This window comes from Triticum dicoccoides, chromosome 5B (assembly GCF_002162155.2).
Source record: "Triticum dicoccoides isolate Atlit2015 ecotype Zavitan chromosome 5B, WEW_v2.0, whole genome shotgun sequence".
NCBI classification, from domain to species: Eukaryota; Viridiplantae; Streptophyta; class Magnoliopsida; order Poales; family Poaceae; genus Triticum; species Triticum dicoccoides.
Genome location: NC_041389.1, coordinates 443,832,547 through 443,841,854, shown reverse-complemented (window position 1 = coordinate 443,841,854; position 9,308 = coordinate 443,832,547). Strand labels below are relative to the sequence as shown.

The window sequence follows — 9,308 nt, the reverse complement described above, 5'->3', positions numbered from 1 at the left end:
GGAGAGAGTGGAGGGGCGGCCTGGGCCGGCCTGGCTTGCCCAGTGGTCAGCTGGGCCGTGGCCCAGCGGGGGGGTGGGTCTTTGTTTTATTTTATTTTATTGTTCTTCTGTTTTGTTTTTCCTTTTTTTTAGTTTTAGTAAAATATATACTTAGTATCGAAATTAGTATTTCAACTTAATCCATAGTCAAAAAGTCTAGTCCTCAAACAATTTAGTTTAGTATTTTGTTAATTATAAAAGCATTTAAATATTGGTTTTTGCTATTGTTTTATTCACCTAAGGGCATTTAAACATTTTATAAAAATGTGGTTTCTCCACCATAATTACCTATGCATTAGTTGGATCACTCCGACATTTTAGTGTTAATATTTGAAAAGTTTTATTGTTTCATTGATTTTTAATTTGAATTTGAATCGGTTTCGAACTAACGCGAGGTTAGCAACAGTAATCTAGGTGATGTGGCATCATTAGTAAAGGGTTACTGTAGCTTAATTATCCGGGCGTCACACCAATATATGTCCTTTGCATTTTGAGGGGTCCACATCTCTAGTCCATGCCATGCCAGTCATTGAACTTTCTGAAATGATTATCTTGAAATAGCATTAGTTCAATGAACTATATGTTGTTAAGAATTACCAAAACCACCCAGGGATTAGTTGCACTTTCACACATTCATTAAATTTTGGACATAACATATTGAAATAATGACTGGACCTAAACCAGTCTAAGGGCCTCTTTGATTCGCAGGATACTAACAACACTGGAATGGGGAAAGTATGATGGTGATGAACCAAGAGGAGGAGGAGTGTACATGCTAGAGAGTGGACTGTAGTATTATGGCCATATCACCACATTGTTTTCTATGGCCTATCGTCTGTTGGTTCATTGGGCGGCCGTGTCTCGCACTCCTCCGACGTGAGTTTAACTATATATACTAGTACTATATAGTATACCACATGATTCTTTGCTCCTTCTTATGTCGCCGACATGTGGGAGAGCCAGCATCCGGGTCGACGTGTCATGCACCAGATTAGAGTGGGGAACGGAAGGGGAGACTCACCCCGGTCATAGCGTCGCAGTAATAATGACTATAATGAGCAGTCATATCACAAGAACTCATCTTTCCAGCAGTAACGAGCCGTCAAATCACACAACCCTACCTTTCTAGCAGTAAGTTGAATCCGCTAGTCCCTCACCCTCCTCGCCTCTCTGTCAAACTAGCTAGGCGAAACTGTCGCATGTACTGCCCAGGAAAAGTCCCGCAATCGACTTTTAAATATTCCTATAATTTTGTATCGATGAATTTGCCATGGAGCAGAAAACCAAAAGAAAAAGGTGGTACATGTAAACAAATACTACCTTTGCCTTGGTTTATTAATCCCCTTTGTAATTTGTGCTAAATTTTGATCAAAGATTTAACTGACAAAATGTTAGTGCATGTCAATAAAAATTATATTTGTTGGATTCGTATTTGAACATAGTTTTCAATTATGTATTTTTTGGTGACATGCATAAACATTTTGTTAGCTAGATTTATGGTCAAAGTTTGGCACAGATTACAATGAGTACCAATAAACTAGGACGGGGGTAGTACAATTCAAGCTCTAGCTAATGATTCGGAATGTAAACCGTGCATATGTGTTTTTTACTAGTACAATGTTGTACAAAGTGCGGCATCCAGTTAGTCACATTAAATAGAGAGTTTCTTTTCTTTAATACCACGTACACAAACTGAAACACTTGTTGTGGAGAGAAAAAGATAATCACTCCACTATATATATAAGCAGGAGCCTGGGTGCTTGCTTTACTAGGGTTGCTCTCTACATTCTCTCATTCTCTCCGGATCTAAACAAGACAATGGTAGCAACATTTTCTCTCTGCTCACCGCTGGTCACAGATTCGGTCGGATCCCTTCGGCCGAGGTGTGTAGGGGACTAGGTGCATCACTCACACGGTCATCAGCGGCGAGGGAGGGAACCCACAGCTGTCCGCGGGTCCCGGTCCTCTACCCATGTCATTCTGTCCGACACAACGCCGGCTCGAGAGGTCCTTGGACCCCTTCTTCTGTCCTGCGGTATTGTGGGCAAATCCGACCGCCCGCCGGTCTCCTAGCCACATCCCGACGACCCTCAGGTATAACATCCTTCAAAATGGTCTTGCTCTACTGCCCCAGCTCCCCACATGGCTGCATGTGGATCTTTTTCTACTTCCATCAGCTCTTCCAAAGCCACCTAAATTTTTAGTATTATTAGTGGTAAAGATACTTCATGCAATCGAATCTAGGATTTGGTTCAAACGGGGAAGAAAGGGGGAAAGTCGTAGCATGAAACTACGACTTGATTCAAAGAGAAAATAATAGGGGAAAAGTAATAGAGACTGGATACCCAGTCAGTCTCTTGGTTGAAGATGAAAATAAAGGGATACACAGCTCAAATAGGATAACAAATCTATTATTGGTTAAAAATGAAAGAAAGTGACGGCTGGGGGACAAGTCAATAGAGTATGTCTAGGATTAGATTTGCTGCCCTTACATAGTAAAAGATGGGTAAAGAGAACAAAATTTGGGACCAGCCCAGATCTTGATTGGATGTTTGCATCACCAATTTATGCCTCCCTGTAGGTACATGGTGTTAATGCATCCACTGTCGCATCCCCTTATACCAACTTTTTGTTTTTGTTAATGTAAGGGCGGTTGTAAAACAAAGCAATCCCACTGTTACAGAAAAGACATGTATAACCAATGTTATTGTTAATCTAATGCCTCCGGTAATATGATGCAATTAAATTGTTCTACAAATGGTACTCTCCTACTATTTTTTCCATTATGATAAGTTGCTTCTTTACGCTGGTGAATGTCCTGGTGTCCCCGCTGTCGCATGCCCTTGTACCGACTCTTTAGTTGCTATTAATCTAATGTATCTGGTAAAACAAGCAATGCCACCATTAAAGTAATGCCATATTTGACTAATGTCATTGTTGATCGTAATGTTTCCGGTAATATGAAGTAATGTCGTCGTTTTAAAATTTCTACTGTCCTTGCGTGATTGTCATGACGATAATAAAGATGTTTCTTTTCATTTGGTCTATGTTTCATATATGGTTATTGACCAGTAACTGTTGTCTTTCTATCTTTCTTGTGCAGATAAAAAATATCCATTTCACCTCGTTGCTATTGTGACATTTTGGTGAACTGCAGAAAACACCTTTTTTTAAAGAGTGTCTTGTGCAGTTCAACTAAAATGTCACATGGGCAACGTCTCTCGATTTTAGTGAAACTGCACAAAGGGTGATTGGAGTTCCTAACCTCTTCAGCTAACTTTGCGGGTAATCTCATGCAATAGTTCATTTGCTTTTGCAAGATTAGCCGCCACCATCACCACAATGGCGCTTGATTTTAGTGGAACTGCACAAAAGGATAAGCAAATTATAGTTGCACATTGCATGAGCATGACAGCCAACCGTAATGTTGCTCAATTTTAGTGCAACTAATAAAGAAGAAGCTGCCAGCTCAGGAGACCAAGTACTTCTTGCTAGCTGCATGATGCAAACATTGCTTCATTTTAGGTGAACTGCACAAAAAGGTGGCATGAATTGAATCATTCGAGTGGAGCTGCAGGTTCACCGCTTGCATAAAGCGTATCTGGGAGAATCGGATCCTGAACTGGCCGGTATGTTCCTTGTTTTGTTGTTTTTGACTCTACATCCAGCTAGTGATCATGTGCTATTGTTTTGGCACTGTCATGAGAAAGCAAGAATGATAGTGTTTTCGCATCTTCATTTAATGCCGCTAATAATTTGAGGCAATGTTTTGGCATCGCTACTGCCACTGATAAAATAAAGTAATAATACATTTAAAATAGAGCTATTGTCTTACCTATCGTTTTATTTCCAATGTAGATAACTCGCAGAAGGAGTATGCGGAATCAAGTCCATGTGCACTGCATCAATCACATAGCATATGCATTGAACTAGTTGAGTCAATCAGGCCTACCGCCGAGGATGCGCGCAGGCCCCCTCTCTCCCTCGCGGCATGGTAGACGCCATATTTTTTGTCGAACTACACAAAAAAAGATATTGGAATGAGTCGACGCTCCTCCTACTGCCACACTGATCAGTACTGTCCTTTATCCACATGATCGTGCTTTGCCGTACTGTGCTAATGTTGTATTTTTTCTAATAAAGCTATTCTATCGCATTTTTTTCTCGTTTTGGAAATAAAGTTGCTTCAACTAGTGCCACTGTTATAGTAATTACACTTTTTCTTTATTTGTGCTAACAGGAATACTCAATTACAGATGTTGAAATAGTATTGGCTTGTATGACTCGGCTAGCCAACATGGATTTAAACCCGAGTTTCACTTTAGCCAAAGGCTCCGAGTGTCGTGCGTATGTGCAAGCTTATGTGAAAATCCGTGCAAAAAATTCTTTTAGTTTTTCCTTCTTTTTTTTTTCTTACATATTACGTCACTTGACTTAGACTTGGTTAAGTCTCAATCGACTGAAATCTAGTCACACCCTACTACAAATTTTAGTTACACATCTATTGCTGATACTAGCCATGTACCATCGTACCACAAGCCAAGAAAGCTCATGCACTCGGAGAGAGACAGAACTATACACTTTTTGCGAAAAATGATTTAGATCTATTATTATCAAACTTCACCGGAAGTACAAAGCAGATGAACATAATAAAAATTACTTCTGAGGTTCTAAAACCACCTAGACAGAGCTAGTGTATATCCAACAGAAAGGGCAAATAAAACACTGCCGATGAAGACACGCGCAGCATCCCATCGATCATCACAGCATGTTGGGTTCAGCCGACGCATGAGCTGAGGCCCTGGCATCCCATCCACAGGCTCCACTTCTGCATTCAAAGCGCATTCAAACAAAGAGCAGTCAGCTCCAACAATCACGACAAAAATAAAGAGAAACATTCTTTCTTGGCGGCCGTACAACTTACCTTCGTTGGCCGCCGGTGGGAGGCGAGCTCCGGCGGTGGCACATGGTACAGGTCCCCGTCGACCGCCTGGAGCCGCCGCTCTTGACCGTGGCGGCGTCCCAGGACGCCTTGGAACGCTCCGGGGGCGTCGCCCTCGGGCCGCCTCCTCGCCTGCCTCTGGGGCGTGGGTTTGCGCGGGGGCGGCAAGTACCTGAACCACACGTCGCTGCACGCCTCCGGCTCCGGCGTGGCGTTGCACGCGGACGGCGGCATCGCCTCCGGCTCATCGTGGTGGTAGCTGTAGTTCCACTCCCCGAACGCCGGCAAGCGACACCTCCTCGCCTTCTGCAAAAGCGAATGATACGGACTCGATTCTGGGTGAAGTTGCTGGCATGGAGGCTTTCCCTAGCTCACACCACACTTACCGCCATCTGGTTCAGCACGGAGACCAAATGAGCTGCCAAGAAAAAGATAAAAATAATAAGAAGAAGAAGAAGAAGCTGGGGCTGGTGAGTGAGTGGGGCTAGGAAGCTACTCCCTCCGTCTAGGTGAGTAAGGTGGTGTTTATTTCTCTAGTCCTAGGACTTTTTTAGTCCCTGGGACTTTTTGAAAAAGACTCTCAAGGAGGTGCTTCTAAGGACTTTTAGTAAAAAGTTCCAAAAAAGTCCCACCCTGTTTGGTTTGCTACGGACTTTTTCTAGTCCCTATACCAAAAAGTCCCTGAAAACAAACACCTCCTAAGTCATTTTAGATTGTGCACCGTGACCAAGGAGAAGGGGAAAACAAAAAAACTTAATGTTCATTTGCTAATTAATAGCATTGCATGCAATGAACTAACCACTGCATGTCGTGTTCGGTAGTCTCAAGTCATTAAAAGCATGCACACCTTACTTCTTTTATTGGTTGATATGTCAAGAAACAAGAAACGAGGTAGAATTTAAAGCACCGCGCCTAAGTGTTTTGGGATTATTTGGTTTTCGTAAGATGACTTACACACCTAGATAGAGGGAGTAAACAGAATGGAATGGAACCTTCCCCAATGGCTGGATGTGCGTGTATTTATAGCGAGTACAGGCGCACGCCAGTCAGCACGGCCCGGGGTGCGCTCCGGTCGGCGTGTAGCGTCGAAGTGAGGAATGGGGCTCGGGACTGGCAACGTTTGACAAAGAGCGAGCGGGAGGGAGACGGGTGGCATGGAAGGTACTCCTACTCCATCCATCGGCGAGAGACAGGGGCGCAGCGGGAGGGAGGCGCGCGAGCTTTTACTGCGATGCACCATCGGGGCGGGGTACCGTTTTCTGGTCTCGCCGCGCGTCGCGCCGGGTTGGCAGCTGACCGTGAAGGCCTCCTGTCGCGCCCGTGTGTGTATGTGTGTGTTATTTCGGCATCATCACCGGCTGATTAGAAATTTTAAATTTTGTAACGCTGCGTGTGCGTGCCCTGCAAGCTGCCGACTCCGAGGCAACGCGTTGACAAATGACAAGGTGTCTTCTCTAGAAAGACGCACAGATTAAGGAGCATACGTAGGACTGAGGTGTTTTGTTCACGGAAGGTAACGCAAACGCAATCGAGTTGTACCATTACTGTAAAGGGAATGGAGAAAATTAAAACTTGTTTGGTTATAGTGGACTGTAATGTAATCAGCCCTACAACGAGAAATTTGATCTTAACCCACGCTTTACTCCAAACTTTGATAGTCCCCCTCCCCCACCATCACCAGATTGACAGGTGGGTCGGGGCCACTAGCCATTGAGACCCTCATGTAAAGTCTGGCAAATAATTCAAATTCCCAATGTTCATCCCTACAACTGGGCCCTCCGCTCATCCCCATCGGCAACATTAGCACCTTTAACACCGCCGACCTGAGCTCCCCGACCAGCCCATCAACCGCCGACCTGAGCTCCCCGACCAGCCCATCAACCGCCGACCTAAGCTCCCCGGCCAGCCTATCAACCACCTCGCCATCCCCTCCCTCGGCCTTGGCGTCCCAGCCCCCACCCTCAAGCGCCACCTCTGCCTCACCACCGCCAACGATAGCAACGAGAATTCCGGCCTCGATCACCTGGATGGTGTGTTGTTGAAGCCCGCAGCCGAAGCTAGCGGTGGTCATGGTGGCGTGCACTGGCGTCAGCCGCTCTCCTTCATCCTCACCGGTGTGCCCGGCCTACAGGTCCTCACCCACGCCGGCCACTTGAACACAGAGCGCATGCTCGTCGGTGACGCACTCTTGATCAGCACCGGACGCTATACCAGCATGCTCCAGTCTCCACCAGCAACCGCGGCCTTGTAAGCCGCCATGTCGAGCCGCCGCCAAACTCCATGGGGCTGGATAGGGAAGACATGGTAACAATTTTAGGATAGCCGCGAGAGGGTCGCTCCGGTTTCTGTTAACACACGATCTTGAGCGGAATCAGATTTGCACTCGATCGGTAATTGATACCATGGAATGTGATTACAGCCCAAACTAACCAAACAAGATTCAGCGTCATAAATGGATAACATTACAAAGTTCCGAAACAAACACCTCCAAAGAGTAGAGTACTTGCCTAAGCAAGAGATGATAATGTGTTTATAAGTCCTAGTTACTTACTTCCTTTGTTCCAAAATCAGTTACCTGGGTTACAGACTTACAAAAGAACCAGCTTGGTCAACTTAATTATTCTTAGGCACGTGGAATTGAAGTATACCATTCAAGACAAACATAAGAAAATAGCTACGGTTCCCTGAATATAACCACTCGTGTTTTCAGAATGGAAGAATCATGTTTTATATACGGTACACAACTAAAGTTAAAAAAATCGAGACTGACGGGGGGATAAGCCCACCGCTTGTTATATTCCAAGTCAAAAGGTGACTTCAGTCAGTACAAATACATGAGTGTGCACACGAGGTGCAAATGAAAAAAGAAAAACAGAGGCGGGCACCCAAGACAATAGCCAAATACAAGAAGAAAGACAGACGGAAGGGGAGGGTGGCTGGAGAAGCCACACTGAACCCCTAGGCAGCTGACACCTGAAGCCGAAGGTCAGACAAGGAGCTCAAAGAGCATCTCGTCAGCCCCAGACAAACTACCACATGAAGGGCAAGGGAGAAAAAGTAGGCACCGAAGCAGAGCTCACATAGGAACGTCACCGGCACGATTGAAGGGAGTCGGATAGCCGAGATCATACGGCAAACACCCGGTGTGCCGCCGGCGAAGCCAAAAGACAGCACGCCACCAAGACCGAAGGGCGCGGCACCGGTGTATCACCACCGGTTTATCCCCAGCTTATAAGGAGCATGCATGATCTCAGTGACATACCTCATGATGGACCAGCTGATGACCAAGGACCTCTCCAGATTCCGTGTCCTGGTCTGCATAGCCAACCAAGAGAACAGAGGAAACAGAGGAAACAGAGGATCAGGTATGCATGCAGTAAAGTTGTATAGCATAGGAATCATCTGTTTTTCTAGCAGTATGATAAAACTGTAGTGAAAATGTTAGTATCACACTAATTGGGACAAGAAAATAGCAGGAGAGGCTACCACTGCAGTATTATACTATTATATATAAGAGGAAATTTGGGTAATTCTAACCTCTTAGCTGACCAGTCTGAATGTCAGCATCCATACACAATCCCCTTCAATAACCTAAAGACACCATGCCCCATGAGCAGAAGATAAGTACTCCCTCTGTCTCATAATATAAGAGCGTTTTTTACACTACACTAGTGTGAAAAACGTTCTTATATTATGGGACGGAGGGAGTAAATTAGAATGTTAAGTTACTGAATCATTGGATAAACACCTCCTGAACCTGTTATAGCCTATAGGTTTGGCATTACTTGGAGAGGCAGCAGCTGAGGCATAGATGAATAGGCCAGGGATGTAGTTCTCCTGTCGCAAGCACCGATAGGAGATGCAGCATGCCACCGTGCGCTAGCGGCAGCTCACCTCTAACCTTTCTGCATCCCAAGCTTTTTGTGTCCTTGCATCTTGCTCTTAATCATCTGCATACAATACATATCAGCTAAACTCCTGCAATGGAGGTGATCCAGCAAGTTCATCGGCTAAAATGAACTACATACTCCAATTTAAATAGAACCATTTGTGGACGGTGAACACTGAACAGACACAATAATCAGACCCTTTTCGGCTTTTGTCTAAAGAATCACTACACATTTGAGTCTTCGCCCCTGATTCAGTATAGTCCCTGAGAATTTTTTCCAAAGAATTCTTATAGCTAACTGGAACTTTTTTTGACGGAAATTAGCTAACCAGATGATTTCCCGTGTCTCTGTACTGATTCGGACAAAATATTTATTGATGATGTACCAAAGTGAAGATGCAGGGAAAGTCATGATTCGCACGAACTATGTTTTTTCAT

General features: G+C 44.7%; 1 long non-coding RNA gene across 5 annotated transcripts in view; it reads right to left on the bottom strand.

The window, feature by feature from the left end:
• Nucleotides 1-7,731: 7,731 nt before the first annotated feature.
• Nucleotides 7,732-9,308, bottom strand: part of LOC119310318 — an 11,618-nt gene continuing 10,041 nt past the window's right edge. For all 5 annotated transcript variants that reach the window (XR_005150680.1, XR_005150681.1, XR_005150682.1 and 2 more), the window contains 2 exons: nt 8,519-8,931; nt 7,732-8,296 (listed from right to left, as the gene is read on the bottom strand). This is a non-coding gene — a long non-coding RNA (uncharacterized LOC119310318). The remainder of the gene's footprint in view (nt 8,297-8,518; nt 8,932-9,308) is intronic.